Raw genomic sequence first — 26,759 nt, 5'->3', positions numbered from 1 at the left:
TTTTTTCTTTCTTCATTCATGGGATGAGAATATCACTGGCTAGGCAGTATTTATCGCTCATCCAGCACAACATAGAGGGCCAAAGGAGCCTGTACTTTGCTGTTCTATGTTCTATCCCGAAGTTAAGAGTCAACCAGATTGCTGTGGTCTGGAGCCTCATGTCGGCCAGACCAGGTAAGGATGGCAGTTTCTTTCCCTGAAGAACATTAGTGAACTAGATAGGTTTTCCCTAACAATTGATTTATGGTCATCATTAGACACTTAATTCCAGATATGTATTGAATTCAAATTCCACCCAGGTCCCCAGAACATTACCTGGGTCTCTGGGTTAACAGTCCACTAGGCCTCTGCCTCCCCTTATAATTGGATCTAATATAACTGATCTGTAACTGATAATTACTACATTGGCATTATAGACCATCCCTGTAACTCTGACTTGAAATACCCTTAAATTTATGTAATGAGTAAATTGTAGGCATGATTATAAACATAAATTCCACTATTTTTCTTGTGTCTTTTGTCAGGAATTTTTAATTTTGATGAATACTGTTTTTTTTGTTCTAACATCACACTGGCATCCCCTATCTGAAGAGAATTACGTGCAAACCCTCAATTCATCCGCAGATATTCAAATTTTATAGTGCTGCACTTAGGTTAAATGCTTACCCAGTAAACAGCTCATGTTTCGACAGATCCATTTACCAGATTCTAAAACCTTAGAATGTTTCACACTTACTGTATTTTCCCTTACCTGTTGGCCCAAAATTTGCTGATAAAACATAATCATATATGATTGATGTAGAATCATTAAGATGCAAACCAGTCTATATATAGAAGAGATCTCTATGAATCATCATAACTGCTTGCTGGTATTTGCTGTCCTACCATTATTTTTTGTAAACCAACATCTAACACTGTACCACCAATAATTCTTCATGAAGTCACTACATTTCCAAATTAAATGCTTATTGCACTCCCCACAGAAAGTTAAATTGTGAAGTAATTAATAGCACAGATATCCTTACACTGATGTGATCATTATTAAAGACAGTCAGTCAACCTTTCTTGTACAAGATGTGAATGATTAACAATGTAGAAACTCATTTTTTCAGGTTGTGAATTTTTAAAAGACTTTTGTAAGGTCAAATTTTACTTTTACCTTAAAAATTCATTAACCTCTTTTACAAAAAAAAAAGTTCACATAACATGGGCATTTTTGCCAAATTCAGAATTTATTTCTCATCTATAATTGTCCTTGAGATGGTGGGTCACTTTGAACAGCTGGGCTCCACTTTGTAAAAATATACCTATAGTTCTGTTTGGCATGGAATTCCAAGGCATTTGTCCAGTAATAATTAAATAAAGATGATATATTTGCAAATAAGGATGGTGTGTGATTTAAAGATGATGGAGATTCCATGTGCCTACAGTTGCATGTCTTTGTTTTAATGGCAAAAAAATCAGAGATTTGGAAGTGTTGTTGAAAGAGCTTTGGTGAGTACTCCATCTTGTGGGTAGTATATTCTGCAACCATATGGTGGTGAGGGGTGTAATAATGTGGAATTTCAGATGGTGAATGGGGTGCCCACCAAGTGAAATGCATTGTCCTAGATGATGTCAAGCATCTTTCATGTTGAACCTTTACTCATCCAGGCAAGTGAAAAGTATTGTAACACAATTCTAGCTTGTGCCTTGTAAGTACAGCAGAAAGCTTTTGGAACATTTAGAAAGTGAGTCACTTAGCCACAGCATTTATCTGGCTGATCTGGTTGATCTGTTAACTTTCTGGTTGATGGTGCCTCCCACAATGTTGATTAGAAAGACAAGATGATAGTAATTCCATTAAATCTTAAGGGCAATGATGACACTGATGCCTGTGTGGTACACTTGCCATATATTAGCCCATGCTTAGATTCTGTCTTGGCTTTATTGAATCCTGCACAGACTGCTTCCTTATCTGAGGAAATACCAATGGAATTTAGTACCAGACATTCATTAGCAACTATGTTGATTTCTGACTTTATGATGGAGGAAAGATTAAGCAGCTGAAGGTGGTTGGGCCTTGGACATTACTTGGAACAGCTCCTGCACTAATGTCCTTCTGCTGAAATGATTGGCTTCCAATGATCACAACCATCTTCCTTTGTGCTCAACATGACTCCAACTAGTGGAGCAAAATTTGATCAAATGTTGTTTGATGTCATGGATTTTGATTCTCAACTTACACATAGAATTCAATGCTTTGTTCATACTGCGATTTTTCTGTCTCTCAAACAAATATTGCTTTCTCTCTTCATCTTCATTGGGCTCACCCTCTTATATCTATTTGTCGATCTTTTAATTCTAATGGATAAGGAGTTACATTTCTTATTCCATTGTTCAACGGCATCCTCAGTAACTGTAGTTATTTGCACTTGCAAAAACTTCTTTAGTACCAAATACTTGAATGCCCAAACATCATCTTTCTTTGTATTGCTATAGTCTTACCAGATCATAGGGCTGCTCTCTCATAAGTTAGGGCAATGACTGGTGGTAATTTAACCTGACGGTCACCAGACATCAGGCAAAGGGAGAGATTAAGAAGTAGAGTCCTTCATGGTAACCCCAGCCCATGATGGGAATTGAACCCATGCTATTGGCATCATGCTACTTTACAAACTGACCATCCAGCCAACTGAACTAAACCAATCCCTGCCCAAACGTACATGAATGAGAGCAACAGGACACACTATACTGCAGAATCTGGATCTACATTTCAGGATTGTTATTTCAGTGTTTTTAAAATAATCTAGACATCAGAAGATTTATTACACATGAACATAATTCGACTTCAAGCTCAACAATGAAGCATAAATTCATTAATCAGTAAAACTATTCCCACAATGATTACTGGATTGACAGTTTTGAAATTTAATGTTTCAGTTTAAAGATGTATTTTGATTAAAGTTGATCTTAATATACAATGCATGTGCATCAACTGTTTGGTTAGAACCTCTTTAAAGTGAAAAATGTCTACTCCAAATTTATTTCAGATGGAGAAGAATGCAGGAAAACCATAATAAGTTAACCAGCCCTTGAACCTGCACCCAGTCACTGAAAACATAACCAGTCTATGATTTAATTCCATATCCCTCATTTGAATAACAGATAACTATTCATCTGAATTAACCATTGACCCAGCATCAACTGCTCTTCTGGAGAGGGCATTCTAGGTTTCTAATGTCCTTTTCATGTGGAAATAATTTTAACTTCACTCCTGAAAAGCTGTGCCCTCAAACTCTAATCTTGCCAACCAGTGGAAATATTTCTTTCCTTTCTCTGCCACTTTTTGAAAATATTTTATCATGTTTCTCCTTAGTTTTCTACATTCCAGTGAATGTTGGACAATTTTGCTTAATTTGTTTCTCACAATTAATGCCTGCAGTCCAGGTGTCCCTCTGATAAGTCTACACTGAGCTCAATCCAAGGTCAATATATCCTTCCGAAATTGTGGTACTCATAACTGATCACAGTCTGCTCAAGATGTGACCTAACCAATGCTTTGTACAGATATAATTTGATGTCTAAGCAAATGGATGGTAATTCTCCAGCTATAAAGGACAACATTGCATTAAGCTTTTTGATTTTTTTTTTCTCTGCCTGCTCATAACATGTTAGTGTAGACAAGCAGGAGGCTGGAAGAACACAACAAGCCAGGCAGAATCAGGAGGTGGAGAAGTTGACTTTTCAAGTCCTGAAGAAGGGTTACATCCGAAACATCGACTTCTCCACCTCCTGATTCTGTTTGGCTTGCTGCGTTCTTCCAGCCTTCTGTTTGTCTACTTTGGATTTCAGCATCTGCAGTTTTCTTGACTCAACATTTTAATGATCTACGTGCCTGGACCTTAAGTCTTCCGTTATCTGCAGTGCTTCTAGCTTTTCACTATTTAAAAAGTATTCTCATCGATCACTTTTAAATCAAAAGTGGATGGTCTCACATTGTCCCATGTTTCCAATAATTCTGCTCCTGCATTTATTTTGTTAACATTGTTGTTATTTTATGTTTGTGTGTCTCCTGATGATGCAATGTCCCACGTCTGTTAGCGCAGTGGCTGGTGCAGTGGTTAGTCTACTAGCCATATCTTTATGTCAGCTCTCACTTCAGGCTAGCAGAATAACTATTGAGAAAAGAAAGCTTAGTGCATAGGCCTGTCCTGCCTGTACTGAGTCTCGACATCTTAAAACTCTATGAAGTGCTTCTGTACGCCAGTCAATGTAATCTGGGTACCTTACAGATCCAGATTAAATGACAAGATATTCTGAGTAAACCAGGTGGCCAGATGCATGGTTATGCAAGTTTACCAGCATATAGTGACATCCCACTGCCCAGGAACCAAACTCCCAGCTTGTGTGTGTTCCAGGAGAGAAGAAGGCAAGTAAACCCTGACAGAAAATCTGGGTTGGAGTCCTTTGGATGGTAACCGGTTATTCATCAGGCAGCTTTCTAGCAACTTCTACTGCAGAATTTACATTAAATAGTGCTGATTTTGGGAAATACCAACAATGCCAAGATGGGCGGGAGAGCTCTAAATTTGGGGCAAGTTTACCCAGGCCTCCCTCCCTGGAAAGGGCACTTCTGCTTTGTGGATAACATTGTTACACACAGGAAGAAACAATTATCAGTTGCAAGCTCTCATTCAACTCACATAAAGCACAAGCACCAGGTGTTACCTGTAAGGGCTGGAGAAACAATTGTGTACTTTGGATAGCTCAATTTGTGCAGTTAAGTACTATCCTGCCATGACTTGTTTACTTCAGTGAGAACTTTGAGCTAATCTATTTACCACGCAAGACCAGGTAATGTCACCACAGTCCTAAAGTGCCATAGGGCTGCTCCCTCGCAGACCATGACAATTGGTGGTGAGCTAAGCTGAGGCTTACCATATCTCGGACAAGGGATGAGGTTGAGAAGGTACGACCTTTATGGTGGTCTCAACTGGTGTAGGAATTGAACCCATATTGTTGGTGTCATTCTGCATCTCCAAATAACTTACCTCCCCCACAGGCAATAAAAAGACATCAGTTGTTCACATTGCAATCTGGAACATTAGGACCATGCATCCTGCCCTCACTGATGATCTTCTGCAGATTATTACATTGCAGGGGGCTGCTGTCATTGATAAACTGACTTACAATGTTCAGAATAGACATGGCTACACTCAAAGAAACAAAGCTCATTCGAAGAGGCTTCTATAAAGAGAATGTTGTTCTTACAGAAGAAATTGAAGATGCAACATGTAAGTGTGGAATGGATTTTACATATAAAAACACTGTACTCACTATGATTCAACCGTCACCTCAGAAGGCTTACTTTACACTCCTCAACATTCGCAGGCCCAGTCAATATCATATGTGTCTATGTCTGGACATTTTCATTTAATCCAGATGTTCAAATTCCTTTACCTGGATATGTGCATGTATTTATAGTCATTTCAAAAGATTTAAAAACTGTTTGTATTATTCCATAACTGTGTTGTAAATTGATGTTGCTGTGTTTATTCACGAAAATTTAATTGACAGTCATTTTTATTCTAAGCGAGCATATATTGGGAACTGAGTAAAAACAACTTACACTGGGACTCATGGAGAAGTGGGAGTTGAGATGCACAGTGCACTCCTCCCTCCCAGCCATAATGCTACTGGGAGCTTGCTATCAGGCTGAGACCAATAGTTCACCTACATTTGTAAGACAATAATGTTTGCAGGCAAGACTTGAAGTTGATCAGGATCAGAGTCAAACCATAAGAAGTCTCAGCTACTGACCGGAGTGGCTGGAGGCAAATAGTCAAGAACAGGGAGAAAGACAAAGGACAAAGCAAAAAAATAAACAAAAGAGAGAGATTGCCAGAAGGAAAAAAACATCAGTTGACCTTAGGCCAAAACAATTCATCTGTACCAGTTGTGGAATGGCCTGCCACTCTCAAGGCAGCCCCTGTATTCACAATCGATGACTTAATACAGAAATAACATGAACTTCAGCTGCAGTCTATACACTTCAGAGACAAATGGATACCATCCACACAATGTACACTGCTTAACAATGGCAGCCTCCTTGGACCACCCCCTCATTTCTGATGATGAGCTCATGTTCTAAACATCGATGCTCCAGCTCCTCGGATGCTGCCTGACCGGCTGTACTTTTCCAACACCACATTCTTCGACACTGATCTCCAGCATTTGCAGTCTTCACTTTCTCCCACCTAACTTCAGTGTCAGGAGAAAACTTGGATTGTACTATTCCATCACAGATTCTAAGTCTTTAATATGATGAACAACTAAGATAGATCTCTGGAGGGTGCCACAAGTTGCATCCTGCCAGTTTATCAGAGTCATAGAGATGTATAGCACGGAAACATACTCTTCGGTCCAACCCGTCCACGCCGACCAGATATCTCAACCCTATCTAGTCCCACCTGCCAGCACCTGGCCCATATCCCTCCAAACCCTTCCTATTCATATACCCATCCAAATGTCTTTTAAATGTTGCAACTGTACTAGCCTCCACCACTTCCTCTGGCAACTCATTCCATACACGTTCCACCCTCTGAGTGAAACAGTTGCCCCTTAGGTCTCTTTTATATCTATCCCCTCTTACCCTAAACCTATGCACTCTAGTTTTGGACTCCCCCATCCCAGGGAAAAGACTTTTTCTATTTATCCTATCCATGCCCCTCATAATTTTGTAAACCTCTACAAGGTCACCACTCAGCCTCTGACGCTCCAGGGAAAACAGCTCCAGCCTGTTCAGCCTCTCCCTATAGCTCAAATCCTCCAACCCTGGCAAAATCCTTGTAAATCTTTTCTGAACTCTTTCAAGTTTCACAACATCTTTCCGATAGGAAGGAGATCAGAATTGCATGCAATATTCCAGCAGTGGCCTAACCAATGTCCTGTACAGCCGCAACAGTCCCAACTCCTGTACTCAATACTCTGATGATAAAGGAAAGCGTACCAAACACCTTCTTCACTATCCTATCTACCTGCAACTCTACTTTCATGGAGCTATAAACCTGTACTCCAAGGTCTCCTTGTTCAGCAACACTCCCCAGGACCTTACTATTAAGTGTCTAAGCCCTGCTAAGATTTGCTTTCCCAAAATGCAGCACCTCACATTTATCTGAATTAAACTCCATCTGCCACTTCTCAGCACATTGGCCCATCTGATCAACATCCTGTTGTAATCTGAGGTAATCTTCTTCGCTGTGCACTACACCTCCAATTTTGGTGTCATTTGCACCTCTTATGCTCACATCCAAATCATTTATATAAATGACGGAAAGTAGAGGACCCAGCACCAATCCTTGTGGCACTCCATTGGTCACAGGCCTCCAGTCTGAAAAACAACCCTCCACCACCACCCTCTGTCTTCTACCTTTGAGCCAGTTCTGTATCCAAATGGCTAATTCTCCCTGTATTCCATGAGATCTAACCTTGCTAACCAGTCTCCCATGGGGAACCTTGTCGAATGCCTTACTGAAGTCCATATAGATCACATCTACCACTCTGCCCTCATCAATCCTCTTTGTTACTTCTTCAAAAAACTCAATCAAGTTTGTGAAACATGATTTCCCATGCACAAAGCCATGTTGACTATCCCTAATTAGCCCTTGCCTTTCCAAATACATGTACATCCTGTCCCTCAGGATTCCATCCAACAACTTGCCCACCATCGACGTCAGGTTCACTGATCAATAGTTCCTGTTCCTGGCTTGTTCTTACTGCCCTTCTTAAACAGTGGCACCACGTTAGCCAACTTCCAGTCTTCCAGCCCCTCACCTGTGACTATTGATGATGCAAATATCTCAGTAAGAGGCCCAGCAATCACTTCCCTAGGTTCCCACAGAGTTCTAGGGTACACCTGATCAGGTCCTGGGGATTTATCCACATTTATATGTTTCAAGACATCCAGCACTTCCTCCTCTGTAATATGGACATTTTTCAAGATGTCGCCATCTATTTCCTACATTCTATATCTTCCATATCCTTTTCCACAGTAAATACTGATGCAAAATATTCATTTAGTATCTCCCCCATTTTCTGTGGCTCCACACAAAGCCACCTTGCTGCACTTTGAGGGGCTCTATTCTCTCCCTAGTTACCCTTTTGTCCTTAGTGTGTTTGTAAAAACCCTTTCAAATCTCCTTAACTCTATTTTCCAAAACTATCTCATGTCCCCTTTTTGCCCTCCTGATTCTCCTCTTAAGTATACTCCTACTGCCTTTATACTCTTCTAAGGATTCACTCGATCTATCCTGTCTATACCTGACATGTGCTTCCTTCTTTTTCTTAACCAAACCCTCAATTTCTTCAGTCATCCAGCATTCCCTATACCTACTAGCCTTCTCTTTCACCCTGACAGGAATATATCTTCTCTGGATTCTTGTTATCTCATTTCTGAAGGCTTCCCATTTTCCAGCCGTCCCTTTACCTGCGAACTTCTGTCCCAATCAGCTTTCGAAAGTTCTTGTCTAATACCAACAAAATTGGCCTTTCTCCAATTTAGAACTTCAAACTTTAGATCTGGTCTATCCTTTTCCATCACTATTTTAAAACGAATAGAATTATGGTCACTGGCCCCAAAGTGCTCCCCCACTGACACCTCAGTCACCTGCCCTGCCTTATTTCCCAAGAGTAGGTCAAGTTTTGCACCTTCTCTAGTAGGTACATCCACATACTGAATCCAAAAATTTTCTTGTACACTACGACAGTCCCAGTCTATGTTTGGAAAGTTAAAATTCCCCCTACCATAACTACTCTATTATTCTTACAGATAGCTGAGGTCTTCTTACAATTTACTCTGCCTCTGACCGCTCAACCTCAAGTTAAGACTGTCAACTGTAAGCGATTTTATATGGGTGTCAAGAAGGCATTTTGATAATAACAACAGATATTCCTCCATTCAATACGTAGTCACTCTTCAAAAAAGTCAGGAATATAGGCATTTATATATGAATAAATTCATACTGCCTCCCTCTATTCAACTGAAAATATTCAAGGTGTTCAGTTATTCTATCTCTAAATACAGAATCTAGCAATATCCTGAAAATTGGTATTAAGATAACTGGTCTTGAATTCTCTGTTTCAGTTTCTCACGTTTCTTAAACAAAAGTTTTCCATTTAAAGAAATACTTCCTAAATCAAAACAACCTTGGCAGTGTTTAGTTAGGAACTCTGGAATGTTCTAGTGTTAAATACCTTCAATGGGACAAGCCAGAGACTGGGTGAAAGTGAAAACTGCAGATGCTGGAGATTAGAATCAAGAGTGTGGTGCTGGAAAAGCACAGCAGTCAGGCAGCGTCCAGACAGCAGGAGAGTTGATGTTTTGGGAACAGCCCTTCATCAGGAATGAAGCTGTGAGTTGAGGTAGTGGGAAGATAAATGGGAGGGGTTGGGGCTGGGGGAAGGTAGCTGAGAGTATGATAGGTAGGTGGAGTTGGGGGGTAATGCTGATAAGTCAGGCAGGAAGGTGGAGCGGATAGGTAGGAAGGAAGATAGACAAGTAGGAACAGGTCATGAGGGTGGTGTTGCGCCGGAAGGTTGGAACTGGGATAAGGTGGAGGCAGGGGAAATGAGGAAACTGGTGAATTCCACATTGATGCCATGGGGTTGGAGGGTCCTGAGGCAGAATATGAGGCATTCTTCCTCCAGGCGTTAAGCGGTTAGGGAGTGGTGATGGAGGAGGCCCAGGACCTGCATGTCCTTGGTGGAATGGGAGGGGGAGTTGAAGTATTCAGCCATGGGGCGGTGGGGTTGGTTGGTGCAGGTGTCCCAAAGATGTTCTCTGAAGCACTCTGCAAGTAGGCGTCCTGTCTTCTCAATGTAGAGGAGACCACATCGGGAGCAACAGATACATGTGTGGAAATGCAGATGAAAGTTTGATGGATGTGGGAGGCTTCTTTGGTGCCTTGGATGGAGATGAGGGGAAGTTGTCAGGAAGGGATGGTGGTATGGTGAGGGGGGTGGAACTGATGAGGGAATCGCTTAGGGAAAGCGGATAGGGGTGAGGAAAGAAATATATCTCTGGTGGTGGGGTCCGTTTGTAATTTGCAGAAATGGTAGAGGATGATGCGATGTGTACAGAAGTTGGTGGGGTGGAAAGTGAGGATTATGGGGGTTCTGTCCTTGTTGCGGTTGGAGGGGTGGGGTTCCAGGGCGGAGGTGCGGGAAGTGGATGAGATGCACTGGAGAGAATAATCAACCACGTGGGAGGGGAAATTGCAGTCTTTAAAGAAGGAGACCATCTGGTGAGATCTGTGGTGGAACTGGGCCTCCTTGGAGCGGATGTGGCAGAGACGGAGGAATTGGGAATAATTCCTCCACCCAAGCCAGAGACTGTCCACTAGGAAAATTCACAACGAGTAAACTAGCAAAAGTTTTGTTTAAAAGCATTCAAAGTTTTAAGTTGATGCAGTACCATTTTGTATCCTTAAAAGGACAAAAGAAAACTGTATTCACCAAAGAAAAGACGGTGGTGACAGTAAAGCTGAAGGACAATGCAAGAAGAAAAGAACAAAGCACTCAACAATGTAAAAATATAACACAAATCATAGGGAATGTAAAAGATCCAAAGAAAGTACTTCCTTTAAAACCCTGGGAAGGAAAGCATCTGCAGTGAAATATTTCAGTACCATTATTTTTATTAGTTAATTTGCTTATTCTAATTACGATAAATCCCTATCCTGAATACAACATTAGTTTTCTCGGGGTGTCCAGGATTTCCATGCTACTTTCTCTACAATAAATATTGATGCTATATAATTATTTAGCGCACTTTCAATTTCCTTGTTTCACTCAAAATATAACCAGTCTGTTTTAAAAGGCTTCAATTGTTTGTAATTTTGTTGGATGTGACATCCCTTGCAGGTTTCTTTTCAAAACTACTTTTTGATGCTCTTGCTATTTGTCTTCTCACTCTAGGCATTTCTTGGAATCTTTTACATTCCCAATGATTTGTGTGATATTTTTACATTCTTAGTGCTTCGTTCTTTTCTTTTTACATTGTCCTCATTGTCATTTTACTACCACTACGGTCTTGTCTTTGGTGAGTAAAGTTTATTTTGTCCTTTTAGAGATATAACAAGGCACTGCATCACCTTAAAATGTTTAATACTTTGAAACAAAGCTTTTGCTGTTTTACCCATTATGGATTTTCCTTGTGGACAGTGTCTGTCTTGTCCCATTGAAGGTGTTTGTTGTAAATCTAGATTATTTTCCACTGTTTAAGATTTTACTGATTATCAAGCATAAGGAAGCATGCTTTTGAGAACAGAATTATATCAATGTGTTAATGTTATACCTTAAGTATGAACTCAGTAAAAATAGCTGATATCTAGTAGTTAATCATTTCAGTATAGCACTGTATAGAATGGGACTGCATCTTCATCTGAGCTCAGAGAAACCTGACCTAAATATGTTGTGACTTGTAAACTGCATACCCATCTTGTCTGTGACTTGGAGTTGGGTTCATAATGTATTTTATAAGCAGTGCTGATGTACTTGAGGAGGATGTAGAGGTGAGCCAGTTAGAAGTGCTATCCCAGTGCTCCAAGACAATATTCCATCTCTGAATAATGTTAACTTGCTCACCTCATTTCCCTCATCCATAACACATGCCATCCCATACCATCCCTCTGCTGAAATGTATCCTTAATGACCTCTCAGATCAACCTCAACACCTCTCTGAGCCCATGTATCTTCTATAGTCCATACGCACAATAAACAGAGTTCAGTTTCTATGCAATATTGAGGAAAACATCTTACATTCTTTGATGACAAATAGGTCAGCATCTAATAAAAGACACATCATTGATTTTGGGGAAAGAAATACATTCTGTTTTTCAAAATATAAACTTTGTGAGATATATAATCTTACAAGCGTACACAATAGCAGAAGTAAGCTATTTGGTCCCTCAAGTTTACTCCTCCATTCACTATGATCACGGAAGGTTTGTTTGCATTGTGAATTCTACATTTCTATCCATTCCTGATCATCCTTGATTCCCTTGCTTGACAAGAATTTACACCTATCAATCTTAAAAATGCACATTCCCACATGGCGAGTCGACAATGTTGTGGTATTATTGTTGGACAGTTAATCCAGAGACTCAGGTATTGTTCTAGGATTTGTTTGAACCCTAATTCTGGGTTTGAATCCCACCATGGCAGATGGTGTAATTTGAATTCAATTAAAATCTAGGTTTAAGAGTCTAATGATGACCATGAATCTACTGTTGATTATTGGAAAAACCCATCTGGTTCACTAATGTCCTTCAGGGAGGGAAGCTGCCATCCTTACCTGGCCTGGCCTACACATGACTCCAAACCCACTGCAATGTGGTTGACTCTTAACTGCTCTCTGGGCAATTAGGGATGCGCAATAAATGCTGCCTAGCCAGCAATGCTCTCATCCTGTGAATGCATTTTTAAAAAAGAACCATGACTTCACCACATTTTTCAACTCTCTGAGAGAAAATTTCACCTTCTTCTCTGTCTGAAAAGGCATTCCTTATTTTTAATTTTGTGCCCCCTTTTCCTGGACTCTTCAAGAAGAGGGAATGATCTTTTGCCTGTCCATTTTGTCAATACCATTCAGGATCTTTCATACTTCAATCAAGTCATCCCTCACTCTTCTATAGTCCAGTGGATCCAAGTCCAGTCTGTCCAACTTAACCTCCTAAGATCATTCACTCATTACACATATTGATCCAGTAAACCTCTTCTGAACTATCTAGAAAAGACAATTGCTGGTCTCTAATTGACCCATAGCTTTCATTAGCTGAGAGTTTCACCTTGGGTCCTTTATCTGAGCAAACATCTGATGGTGTTCAGTTCAGTACCTGATTAATACTTAACATCGTGGCTTTTCCAAGAGCAGATGATGAGGGTCTCACAATGGCTCTGCAACTGGCCATCGAAATCCCAATGCCCAAAATTCAATTTTTCCCATTGAATTTGCTGCTAGCCTACTGTCACAAAGGGACGCTGAAGCTTCAATCCAGGGCATACACACAACGTTCTTGCAGACCCTTAAGGGAGCAGTTCAATTTTAAGATAAAAGGTCAAATTTTCATGGTTCTAACCACCAACAAACAGAATTAGGGCAAGAAAAAAAGGGCACTGAGTAACACCACATACTTCACTCCTCAGTTATTTTCAAGCATGCACGGATGAAAGAAATCTTAGAACATACCTACTCCTATTAAGCAGGAGGGCATTAACATCATAGTCAGCTTATTGAGAATCCAATTCTAATTAAGATCTTTTCATGTTTGGAAAAGTGGCTGAAATTTACTAACTGTTACATTTTACTCCAAATCCATGGAGGCATGAATCATTGACTGGTGACAGAGGAGTTTAAAAGATAAGTGGTTTTGTCTCCTGTTTTACAGTTCATCACAAAATGCTGCTCAATGAGTTGTATCTCTATTCATTAAGGTTAGTCATAACAGTGCTCTGATTGCAAGATGTAACTATTCATTAAACAATGTATTCGTCAAACTTTTATTTAGGCCAACTGGCAAACTGTCAAGTAAGGGTTCAACATCTAAATGTCGTAAAGTCTTTAGTTGGATTTTTAAAAATCCTCATGAAATGGTTAACTTGATAAAAATACACTTTATAAAAATGTAAGCATAGATCAGATTGAAAACAATGTCCAACTGTTTCAGCTTTTTTGATTGCTTTATGTCTTCAGCGTAGACATCTATTAAGATAGCAATTTTAAAATCTATTTACTTTGGGCATTTTACAGGTATTCAAGAACTTCCAAGTTCAATTAAGTTTGTGAGTTCTGCTCATGAAGTGGATAATAATGGAGGAGCTGAGTGGGAAGAAGAGCTTGTAAGGCTGAGGAAGGTGAGGAATATTAAAAGTGAGCAGGAAATTCAAGAATATATAAATGAGCTGCTGATTGCTCCAGAAAAATCAGGCTGAGTCTTTGTTTTGTGGAACAGAGATTGACCATTCAACCTGTCTTACTTTGGACTTACCCCGTCACCATTTTCACCTCCAGGCCACTTGCACCATGTCAATCTTGTAAATCTTGACTCCCAGCAGTCTTGAGGCGAAAGTGGGAGCTGGATGCAGGATTACTGTTCCCTCTAAATTTCTACCTTGGACAGGAAACTTGTGCCCAAGATTTCATGTTTGAATAACAGCAAGGAGTTTCCCCCATTTTTCAGTCCAACATTCATCAATCAGTCAACACCATATGAGAATCATTTCTCCCACGTGTTGAAAGCTACTTTTAGCTTTGTAGTGCTTTCTTTAATTTAGTTACAATGCAGTAAGAAGAAACAAGTTGGCTTCAGAACATATGATCCATTCCAAATGCAGACAAGTATCACAAAAATGATTTAGTTTGGTTAATGAGCAGCTAATTTGGTATTGAAATTAAGTAATATAATTCAAGTATTTTTTTTTAAAAGCTCAATTTAATCAATTGTGTGTATAGCTGAAGCTTCCTTTGAATTTCAGTTTTTCCATAAATTACTCAAAGAGTAATAACTGCTATTCATCCCATTGTTGTTACCAAGAACTTGTTATGGATAAAATGGCTGCTGCTGGTGACTGCATATTCACTGTACTAAGGTAACCTTTTCTGCGTAAAACACTTTGGAGCATATTGTAGAGACAGATTTATATAGCATCTTTATCTAACTTATTCTTTTGATTTGTCAAAAGTGATTACATATTTCCAACCTGGATAATAAGTTTTTCTTTATTAAGAGAACAGGCATAATGACTTATTTACTGGTAAGAATAAGCAAATCAGTTTTCTCCTTTATAATAAAGCAACTAACTTTTATATTCTACTACTCACATTCATGCCAATCTAGAAATCTAACGAGCACCTTTAAAAAAAAGCTTCATCTCACATTCTCACATATAATGTCAAAAAACAAAATCACACAGTGGTGTGGTGGCAACAGGTTCTATTAAACTTTGTGTTAGATGCAGGATTGTTGAGAAAAAACAGGAGAATGACACTGAGTCACAATGCTGGTTCAGAGAGCTGGTACAGACACAATGGGCCAGATGGCCTTCTCTGCACTGTAACAATTCTCTAATCTCAAAAAAAGTTGAAGTAACCCCAAATATAAGATAAAGACTTGATCTTGCTACATAGAATTCTGATATTTTGGTATCAATTTCCACTATCAGCGTGTGGGTGGGGCACAGCAGGCAAGGGTAAAGGTAAACAGGATCTTAGTGATAGGAGATTCAATAGTTGTGGGGACAGATAGGAGATTCTATGGCCGCAAATGGAAATCCAGAATGGTGCGTTCACTCCCGGGTGTGGGTCCAGGATGTCGCGGAGCGGCTGCAGGACCTTCTCAAGGGGAGGGTGAGCAGGCAGAAGTCACTGTGCACATTGGCACAAATTACATGGGTAGAAATAGGGATGTGGTCCTGCAGAGTGATTGTAGAGTTAGGAAAAAGTTTAAAATCAGGACCTTGTCAGTGGCCATCTCGGATTACTTCCAGTGCCATGTGCTAGCAAGGGTAAGAACAGGAGGATGTGGCAGATGAATGTGTGGCTGAAGAATTGGTGCAGGAGGCAAGGGGTCAGATTTTTAGATCATTAGGATCTTTTCTGGGGCAGAGGTGACCTGTTCAAGAGGGACAGATTGCATCTCAACTGGAGGAGGACCAGAATGTTTGCAGCCAGGTATGCTAGTGCTGCAAGAAAGAGTTTAAACTAGATTGGTGGGGAGGGTGGTGGGATTCTCAACAGCATGGAAGCAAGCGGGAGGCTATAAAGAGATACAGTAGTCAGAAATAGTGAAGTGAAGAGACAGGTCAGGCGAGAACACGAGAGGGAGCCAGGAATGTCTATTGGATTAAATTGCATCTATTTCAATGCAAGGGGACTGACAGGTAAGGCCGATAAACTCAGGGCATGAATAGATATGTGGGACTGGAGTATTATAGCCATTACAGAAACATGGCTAAGGGATGGACAGGACTTGCAGCTTAATGTACCAGGGTATAGAGGCTTTAGGCAGGACAGAGGCAATGGAAGGAGGGGAGGGGGAGTTGCATTTTGATTAAGGCAAATATCACAGCAATAATCACTCACAAAATAACTGAAGAATCAGCCAGTGAAACTTTGTGGGTGGAGCTAAGAAATAAGGGGATGATGACTTTATTGGGGCTGTGTTATAGGCACCCAAATAGTTAACGGGAATTAGAGGAACAAATGTGCAAGGAGATTGGGGAGACTTGCAGGAGCAATAGGGTGGCCATAGTTGGGGATTTTAAATTTCCTAACATAGAGTGGGACTGCCAGAGCATTAAGGGCTTCAACGAGGTAGAATTTGTTAAATGTGTTCAGTAAAGTTTCCTCAAACAGTATATAGAGGGACCTACATGGGAAGGGGCAAAATTCTTGGGAAATAGGGCAGGACAGGTGATGGAGCAATAGACAACCAGTGACCATATTTCTATTGAATTCAAAATAGTTATAGAGAGTGTCAAAACTGGCTCACAGGTGCAAGTTCTAAATTGGGGCAAGGCCAATTTTGATAGAATTAGACCAAAGCATGCAGGGGTTGATTGGAGTAGTTTGTTGTAAGCAATGGGACCTCTGGCAGGTGGGAAGCCTTTAAAAGTGTGATAGCTAGAGTTCAAGGACTATATGTTCCTGTGAGGGTGAAGGTCAAGATTGACAGAAATAGGGAAGAGATGTTGAGGCTTTTACCAGAAAAAAGGAGGTGTGGCTCAGGTACAGGCAGCTGGATCAAGGGAATCCCTGGAGGTATATAGGGGATACCAGAGTTTACGGAAGACGGAAATCAGGAGGGCAAAAATGGGGCACAAGATTGCCTTGGCTGAGAAGATTAGGGTGAATCCAAAGAGGTTATTTAAGTATATTAAAGGAAAAAGAATAACTAGAGAGAGAACAGAGCCCCTCAAGGACCAAACTGGACATGTATGTGTAGATTGTGGGAGATGGGCAAGGTCCTGAATGCGTATTTCACCTCTGCGTTTACCATGGAGAATGACATGAAAATGTGGGATCTTGGGAAGTCAGTTGTTATATCTTGGAGACAGTCTATATCACAGTAGAGGAGGCATTGGACATATTAGAATGTATGAAGGTGGATAAGTCTGGTCCTGACTGGATATATCCAAGAACACTGCAAGAGGCTCGAGAAGAAATTGTGGGGGCCCTGGCTGATATTTTTGCATCATCATTAGCCATGTGAATGAGGTCCCGAAAGACTGCAAATTTTCTTTGTTTTTCTTTGCTTTTCTATATTTCTCAGGTTTTTCTTTGCAGCCCTTCTTGACTAAGATTCCTTGAGAAGATTCTGGGGGATAAGATATACATGCATTTGGAAAGATAGGATTTAATTAGGAGTAGTCAGCATAGCTTTGTGCAGGGAATCATACTTCACAAATTTGTTAGAATTCTTTGGTGAAATGACCAGGAAGGTTGACAAGAGCAGGGTGATAGACGTAGCCTATATGGATTTCAGTAAAGCCTTTGATAAAGTTCCACATGATAGGCTGTTCTGGAAGGTTAGATCACATGGAATCCAGGGGAAACTGACAAATTGGATACACAATTGGCTTGTCAGACTGGAGGCCTGTGACTAGTGGAATGCCTCAGGTTGGTGCTGGGCCCATTGATGTTTGTTATCTATATCAAAGATTTGGATGAGAATGTACAAGACATAGTAAGTTTGCAGATGACACTAAAATAGGCAGTATCGTGGACAGTGAGGGAAGTTAGCAGAAATTGCAGCATGACCATGATCAGCTGGGGAAGTGGATTGAGAAATGGCAAATGGGGTTTAATATAGATAAGTGTGAGGTCTTGCACTTTGGCAAGTCAAATCAAGGTATGAATTTCATAATGAATGGTGGACCTTGGAGTTCAGGTGCATGGTTCTCTGAAATTGGAGTCACAGATAGATAGGGCAGTGAAGAAGGCTTATGGCACACAGGCCCACATCAGTCAAGGCATTGAATATGGAAGTTGGGAAGTTATGTGGCAGTTGTATAGGATGTTGGTGAGGCCGCACTTGGAATATTGTCTTGAGGTTTGGTCAGGTTGCTATAGAAACTGGAAAGAGTGCAGAAGAAATTTACAAGGATGTCGCCAGGACTCAAGGGACTGAATTATAGGGAGAGGTTGGACAAGATAGGATTTTTTGCTTTAAAGCAGAGGAGACTTGAGGAGGGGACCTTATAGAAGTGTATAAGATCATCAGAGGCTTGGATAAGGTGAATGCACTCAGTCTTTTTTCCCAGGGTTGGGGAATCGAGGACAGAAGGGCATCAGTTTAAAGTTAGAGGGGAAAGAATAAAAAGGAACCTGAGGGGTAACTTTTTTACACAGAGGGTGGTATGCATAGGAATGAGCTGTCAGTGGAAGTGGTTGAGGTGATTACATTAACAACATTTAAAAGGCAATTGGATAAATACATGGATAGGAAAGGTTTAGGAGGATATGGGCCAAATGCAGCATGGCTGGACATAATGGTCGGCATGGACCAGTTTGGGCTGAAAGCCTAATTCGATGCTGTAGGACTCTATGATTCTAATAGAAACTGAAAACCCAATTATAGACATGAGTGTATTCTAAATTTGCAGGCTCAATTAAGCTCCCTGTACTACAGATCACAACATTTTGGTCAACCCGACATGTAAGATGAACAATCTTTCAGTATCAAACATGTTTCAGCCAATATTTTGTGTGTACTCAACCACTGTATTCCTTGTAAGAAATTGTATGTTTGCATTAAAAGTCAATCTCAGTTTTTCACCTCAGAAATGCATGCTTTAATCACATTATGAAAGGATGAATGGGATTGAACAGGCGAGTGTGGACCATGTAGTTAAAATGATATGTGGGAATTCAAGACACACCTACTCAGAACATTGGACTTAAAGCATGTCCTAGCTAGATGGATAAGTTGTCACCGTGTGATTATTTGGTTACAAGCTCCCTTGTCATTAATATTGATGCAGCCACACTGCAAGGAGAGTTTTGAGGCAGAGTCACAGCAAACAAGGAAATTCCAACAAGGAAGCAAATTCTGCAGTCCCATGAACTTGTGAGATATCCTGGGCCATAGATGGAGAAATCTGCATGTCAAGAATTGACCTGCTTAATCATATGAAAATCCATAACAGGTACTCACTCACAACCCTCAGTAGGCATCATCCTCAAATTGAGAGACAGAGGACAATAAGTTACAGCAAACTGCACATGACAAATGAGGAATAGAAATGTCCATCAAAAAATTATGAGGAACATAACTGATTCCAAACAAAAAGAGAAAATGTGGTTTGAGAATAGAAGAAGAAAGAATCTGCCCAAGAGAAAATGCACATGTCCAAATGTATCATCAGAACAAGGACCAGTCACTGGCTTGATCTTAAGAAACATATTAAATTGACTCCTTGTAAACTGTCAAATGGTTATATTGTCACCAGAAATGTGAAGTGTGTTATCTGCACTTAAGTAGTCAAATCAAGCCCGTAGTTGAGTAAGGGTTTCAGTGCAACAGCGAGCTAGTATAACTTCTTTGTGGAACAAAAATATCTTGTGTTACAGCAGAAGACCAAGATCACTCTGAGACTACGAAAATACCTTAATGGTAAAATGACCAATTTTCAGTGTTTCTATTTAGACAACAATCCTTGAGAAGGTGTCATAACTAAAGTGACTTTGAATGAATTCACTGCTCACAATGTGGTCTCCTTTACTTGGGCAAGACCAAACATAGACTTGGTGACTGCTTTGTGGAACATCTCTGCTCTGTATGTAAAAATGACCGTGACCCTCCCAGTTATTTGCCATTTCAGTTAACAACATTGCTCTCATGTTAACCTTTCTGACCTTGACCTGCTGCAATGTTCCAATGAAGCACAATGCAAACTCAAAGAACATCTCATTTTCTGATGGCCACTTCACTGCCTTGAGGTTTCAATTTTGAATTCCATGACTTCAGAAACTGACTACTTTATGCCTGTTCTCCATGCTTCTTCCATTCTCTCTCCCCTGTGCCCACCCTTTCCCAGCCTTGCCTTGTGTGTATTTTTATTTTGCTCTTACGGAGGTCCAGTTCTCCCTTTTACACCTTAAATTATAACCATTTCACATGTCTTTTTCTCTTTCACTACAATTCACAACCCCTTTGTCTTTTGCATTGGGTTTCTACATCATCTTGATCCTCCTCCATCTCTATCAAAAGTATTTAAAAAATCAGTTTCTCAAAATCTTTCAGTGCTGAAGACGAATCATACCGGACTCGAACTGTTAACTCTGTTCCTAAATCCACACATGCTACCAGACCTTCTAAGATTCTCCATCTCCAATGTTTGTTTCAGATTTGCAGCATCCGTGGTATTTTGTTTTTAGTGAAATAAGTATTCCCCCTGTTTATAATCGTGCTAAGTGGCTGACTGATTACTGATTATTTTCTTTCTCAAGACTCCTCAAAACTATCATAAAGGAAGCTTCTTGTCACCAGTAGGAGGAGCCTAATCAATATACATTATGGTAAAATCTTTCCGCAGTTGTTCTGCAAATCCCAGTTGGACATTTCTGAGATATAATATTCAATTTCATTGGAGCAAGTGTTCCAAGTGTTCCCATTGTCATATAGTTAAATGCATACAAGTCACTGGTATTTTGGGTTTCCTTTTATATATTTAACAAATATTTCAATCGAGAATTGAGGAATCCAGAACTAGAGACAGATCAAAAGTAAGGTGTTTCTCATTTAAAATGGAGATTGGAAGGATTTCCATCATTCTTAAATTTTTTTCAAGTTTGATTGCCTCTTCCCCAGTGAACAGTGAAGGATGAGTCATTGAACATATTCTAGTCTGACTGATTTATAACACAATCAAATGTTATAGGGCAGGTATGAAAGTGGATTTAAGGGCAAATTAATAGAAACCATGAACTTATTGAAATGTGTAGCAGGCTTGAGGGATCTAATGGCCGCCTCCTATTTCTTAAATTCTTATGTTCTTGCATGTATTTATCTTCAGTACTGGATCACCTAGATCTGGATCTTCCTTGATAGTTAATTCCATGAGAAGATTTTTGGACATTGGGTTTTATCTTTCCTTTCCAGTGAAGGACTCTTGTATAATTACAGTCGCATCTTTCTATATCCCCTTAAAGTATGGTAGTTTCAACCTCAATACAAAAATGTCTTCATTCCCTTCTGCAGAATGTTAAATAGAATACTTTTCCAATTTCCATACTTAATTTCAAACTGAGAAGAAATTACTCTGTAAAATGTTTGAGTCATGAAATTGTCAGGTATTGGTTATTTCTAAATGAAATTATTCAGCTCCAATTCAATAATTAAGTCTTAAGGTTGTTTCATGTCATCTTAAATAAACAAATTCTAAATTAATCCCTATAGCAGCTGCTCAGGTCACCTTGAATGATAGATGCAGCAACAGAGAATCATCATGTCTGCTGCTTGACCATGAGCTGCCTGAGAAACAGGATCAAGCTGCAGGTGCCCAGGGCCACTGTTCCAGCTGCTCAGATCTCCTGTAAAATAGTGGCCTTGGTTAATTTTCAAGTGGTAGACATTAGATAAACAAGTGTTAAGCTACATATTTTCACCTGATATTTTGTTTGCAGTGAAATCATAATGAGAACTTTTCATTTATCATATTGACTTTGCTCACACAGGTCCTTGATCACACGCACATTTCTTTGGTTAAATAAGACTTTTTTACTGAAAGAACTTGAAGAAATAAGAAGTGCATTGCAATGTTTATTCAAAGGAGTTTATAAAATAATAAGATATACAGAATAATTTACTTTATATTAGTGATATGTAATTCAAACCCCACATTCTATTAAAAGTCTTTGCAACATATACATTCCTTTTGTTTTTCAAGTAGATAGCTGTGCCATTAGAAATTCCTGAAGACTTAATGGATGATTGTTTCTCTTTTTAATTGACTTATCACATTTTGTCAAACTATTAAAAATTATCAGCTTAATTGATATAACAAGCAAAATACTTCGAAAGTATAGCATTCTGTTAACAAATTGGCACATTTCAAAAGTCATTACTTCTGTTAAAGCTTAGTAAAGATTAGAGTAGAATCTTTGCAGATGTGTATCAGATGCTTTGTAAACTTACATTTTCCTTCCATTGGCTCTTCATTTACCTCACTATAATCCTCATGATTCCTGTACACTTTATCCATAACAATTGATGTCAGTTCACTGATACGTGAATTGGTCAAATGCCATTTCATGACATGGGATTTTAGAGATTTTACTTATGTTCTGAAAATGCATTCTGTGATTCAATCCATTCAAAATTCATAAGATTAGTTTATGATTATACAATTCAAATTCTGTTTATAATACAAAATTCTATTAGTTTTAATCAATGTTATCTGACTTTGCAATTCTATTTTGTTTTCAAAATTACATAATTATTGGAATTGATTGCATGATGTCTCAAATTACTGTATTTTCCTAGATACAATTTAAATCATAATGGCTGAATTAATAATAATTAATGATCCACAAAAACTTCAACAATTCACATCTCCCATGTTGGGTGCTCAGAGCAGATCCCAATGTCAACTGATACTAATGCTCAACTAGATTGTTATTTGGATACCTCAGCAGGGATGCACTCTATGTCAACCAGAATGAGAGAACATCACAGACTAGACCACAGTCCAGACACAACCTGCCAAAGGCATAATGCAAATGTAATAGATTTGTGTATTAAAAATGAGGGAAATAAAATCAAACACTAACTCATTTGTAAAATATCAAGTTCAGCAAATAAGTGCATCAACTTTACGAAAGCATCACGCTAAAGAAAAGATTACTAATGTAAGTAGAAACTACAAAGTATTTCACCAATTTACATCATCCTTTGGTCATGGCATTATTGCCACAAAAAGATTATCTTTTGTTCTGTATGCAATAGGAAAACTAAAGAAGGGAATTTATATCCTTTCACATTCATTTAATAATCTTAATTTATAGCCATGTCCTGCAAGGGCATTATTAATGATGCTGTATCTAGATGAAGGTTCCAAACTATAGCGACAATAAGTTGGATATGGTCTTAAAGAACGTTTTGAAAACAAAAATGAGCTCAGATGTGTAAAAAGGAATTTTATTTCTATAAGGTTGTCACAATTCAGACCTAGTGATCTACAGGAGTCTTCTCTGCACTGAAGTTCTCTTGCCAATAAATCGGAGAACTAGGAAACAGAGACTAAGCCTAAAAAGGCAAAATGAATTGTGCACATCTAATGGAATTTTACATCAAATAAGACTGAAATATCACATGCAGAGTACGTAGTAGTTACCCACAACTTTGCTGGACAGTGTGAAGCAAAAAGTCATGCTTTAGAATAAGTAGGATATTTATACGTACAGCATATACATGAAGTAAATGTGAAGACTAGCTGTGCTCATTCAGTGCTGACATGCTGTGAGGAAGACACACCCACCTATTCAGTCCCCCAAAAACTGATACACACCAAAAGCTTTACATCGGGATGAATAAGTTTGTTTAGATATAATTGACCACTAATTATGTCTTGAAGACTTTGTAAAGAATGAAGCACTCACTGCTTCATCATTAAGGCTAGTATAATACTCTGATTTTTTTTAAAAGGCCTACCCATCTAAACTTATGGTTAAGATTGTTTTGCAATATTGCTTTGATCGGGTAGTTTCCTTCCCCTCATTTATATTCAGACATTGTCTGCCTTTGCTGTAAAGTGCTAAGGTATAAGAATAGCTTGAATTGAATTCTCTTCACAGAATTCAGCCTGATCACTAAAGGAGAGAAGTTTTCTTATTGTGCATTCATGATTATTAAACTGAATTCATATATAGTCTAATGTAGCACTTAGTATTCATTGCAGTAAAGAAAGTGTAGGTGGTGTGCTAAACTACAGGGATTAGCTCTGCAAGTAATGTAAGTAGTAGTGTACATGCAGCACAGTGACAAGTATTGATTATTGAATAAGGGCCAGAGGGACAGAGTTTGGTGAAATAATGACAGATAATGGAATCATAATTGAAAATTACTCTTGAAAATTGCTTCACAATTGTTCTCATGCCTACATGTTGAGGCATCAAACAATACTGTATAAACACAAATATACAAGGGAATGGTGAATTATACGGTGGAACATTTAACAATAATTCAATGTAAAATAATGCCACCAACTCCCAACTATTTAAGCACAGCTCTGATATCCTTAATTAGTGGTCAATTATATCTAAACAAACATATTCATCTCGATTTAAAGCTTTTGGTATGCATCAGTTTCGGGGGGAGGGGGGGAGCTGGATAGGTGGGTGTGTCTTCCTCACAGTATGTCAGTACTGAATAAGCACAGCTATTCTTCACATTTACTTTACGTGTATGCTGTACATGTAAATATCCGATTTATTCTGAAACATGACTTTTTGCTTCACACTGTCCAGCAAAGTTATGGGTAACTATCGCGTCCTCTGCATTGTGATATTTCAGTCTTATTTGACGTAAAAATCCATTAGATGTGCACAATTCATTTTACCTTTTTAGGCTTAGTCTCTGTTTACTAGTTCTCCGATTTATTGGCAAGAGAATTTCATTTAAGTGAAATGCTGACAGTTTCACAGTACAGGTTCCCCTACAAATACGATGTCAACAAGTTCGTGTTATAAATCAATAGTTAACAATATCAGTCAGGTACATGCTCCTTAATGACCATTTTTCAATCAAAATTTCGAGAAACGTTCTCACAACTATTTGAACAGACGTATTCCACCAAGGTAATACGAAGAGAGGCTCTGTTTATCACTTCTCGCTCGTTTGCTAGTTCACTCATTGAAATTGACAGTGAAAAAAAATTACCTGAAATGGTTCTGGAAATTGCACTGACTGTAATAATCTCAAGAACTTTACACTATATTTACCTGAAATATTGAATTGCACTGCAGTCTCCAAACGAGAGAGATCCAACGCGACCTGAAAAGTTTCTGTTCCAAAAGGGAATAAGGAACCTCTGTTGAGTGGAGACTGGCAGCCGGGCTGGCAACCCGGCGGCTGTTAAATGTTGAAGCCGTTCTTGTGTTCTGACGAAGGCATCCAGATTTCTTTGATGACCTTGCCGCAGGTAAAGCAGTTACTGGCCAGCGGTAGGGGAAGGAGGGGAAGAGGGTTGGAGGGGCTTTGTGAGAGGGGTGCACTCAGCGTCCCGGTTTTGTCACGCTGCCCGGAGGCATGTCTCTGCACAGGAGGGAGTGTTCACGGAGACGCGTTCTGAAACGTGTTACAAGCCTGAAGCTGGGGATAATGGTAGCACTTTATAACTGTGAAATATCACACGGTTGCGCCTGTTTTATAGAAAAGAACATTAAATGCAAAAAAAAACCAACAACCGTAGAGCTATTTTTGTGTGTGAAAATTGCAGCAATAAATCTGGTCATGTTGTTTGACTCGTGAATAAGATTTGCAGCTGTTTATAAAGCTTGAACGTTCCAAACATTTCATCAAACTCTCAGCGAGTCCCATGCTGACACTGAAGTCTGTTGTTTTCACACTGGGGCGAGAAAACAGCTAAAGGCTCATCCAATAAAATAGACGATATTAATGTATTATTTAATGTCTAACAGTTATTGCAAGTCAAATCGGCAGGTACTGTATATACAACGAGCCATCCGATTAACATTGAATACGGGACTACATACCTGAGTTAAACTGTTGACTGTCCCCATGCCCGCTCAATCTCCCCAATCTGTCTTCTTAAACCAGCGCTGCTGAGCTTTTCGTTCTATCTGTCAGTAGGTCACTGCTGACACATGTGGGAGTCACCAGATGTGACAGCACCTCTTCCACTGGCTCCTTGTAACGCTGACACGAGAGTATTGCTTCCCTCTTCCGACGGGCGGTAGGAGTTTCTGAGAGTGGAGCTGAGAGGCAGGGCGCTGTATGACTGCAGCTCCCAAGTCAGTGCACTAAAGCTCACACACTCTCTCTCACACACACACGCACATCAGCTGCCTCCTATGGGCAGTGCGATGTGACACGCATATTAAACGAGCTGTGCCGGGGACTAGCGCTCCTGGAGCAGACCCTGAGCAGCTCTGTTAATAATTACACACAATCGACCTCCACACGGCACACATCCACGCAATGAAAACACTGCGGCCGTGTTCTCTGCTGGATAATTCCACTGCAGGTTGCGCCTAAAGAAGGCGCACGGAATGAAGCAACTCCACCAATTTTTCTCTTAGCCCGCGATTACTAATTTCAATTGGAAGTCCCGCTATTTACTGTCTCGCTTTAACCGAATCGCTCGCTATTCCATCCATTCTCTCTCAAGTAGCCTGAGATAGTCAGGAAGCAGAGACTGAGAGGTTTGGGAACCTCCGCGGAGCAAAGCTGCCAAGAGATGGTAAAGATCTGCATGCACTTCATCCAAAGCAAACCATTATTTGGTATGAATTTTGGATTCAGTGCGTTGGTAGATGGTTGAAAAGAGAGATCGGAGTGCAGCCGTGTGGAAGGCTTTAGCTAATTCTAGCAAGTGTTAAACACCTTCCCAAAGCGTCACCTTCCCAAAGCTTCCGAGACTTTTCTTAAAATCTTGTTCGAGTTTGAATAAAACACATTTTTGTTCGAAAATAAGATGCAGGAAGTGAATATAATTATCGTTTCTACCAAACTTGTAAATAAACTAAACAGAATAGTAAT

General features: G+C 39.6%; 1 protein-coding gene across 9 annotated transcripts in view; it reads right to left on the bottom strand.

Annotated features, from left to right (window-relative positions):
* The window catches only part of tenm4 (teneurin transmembrane protein 4), a 2,250,110-nt gene extending 2,224,136 nt beyond the window's left edge, over positions 1 to 25,974 (bottom strand). For all 9 annotated transcript variants that reach the window (XM_087988070.1, XM_087988077.1, XM_087988076.1 and 6 more), the window contains exon 1: positions 25,754 to 25,974. The gene's annotated coding sequence lies outside the window, so the exon portion shown is untranslated. The remainder of the gene's footprint in view (positions 1 to 25,753) is intronic.
* Positions 25,975 to 26,759: the final 785 nt, after the last annotated feature.

This window comes from Chiloscyllium plagiosum, unplaced genomic scaffold (assembly GCF_037043375.1).
Source record: "Chiloscyllium plagiosum isolate Xiang-an unplaced genomic scaffold, Cpla_swu_hap1 HiC_scaffold_6, whole genome shotgun sequence".
NCBI lineage: Eukaryota > Metazoa > Chordata > Chondrichthyes > Orectolobiformes > Hemiscylliidae > Chiloscyllium > Chiloscyllium plagiosum.
Note: the sequence above shows the minus strand (reverse complement) of the source record. Positions and strands in the feature narration are given on the sequence as shown.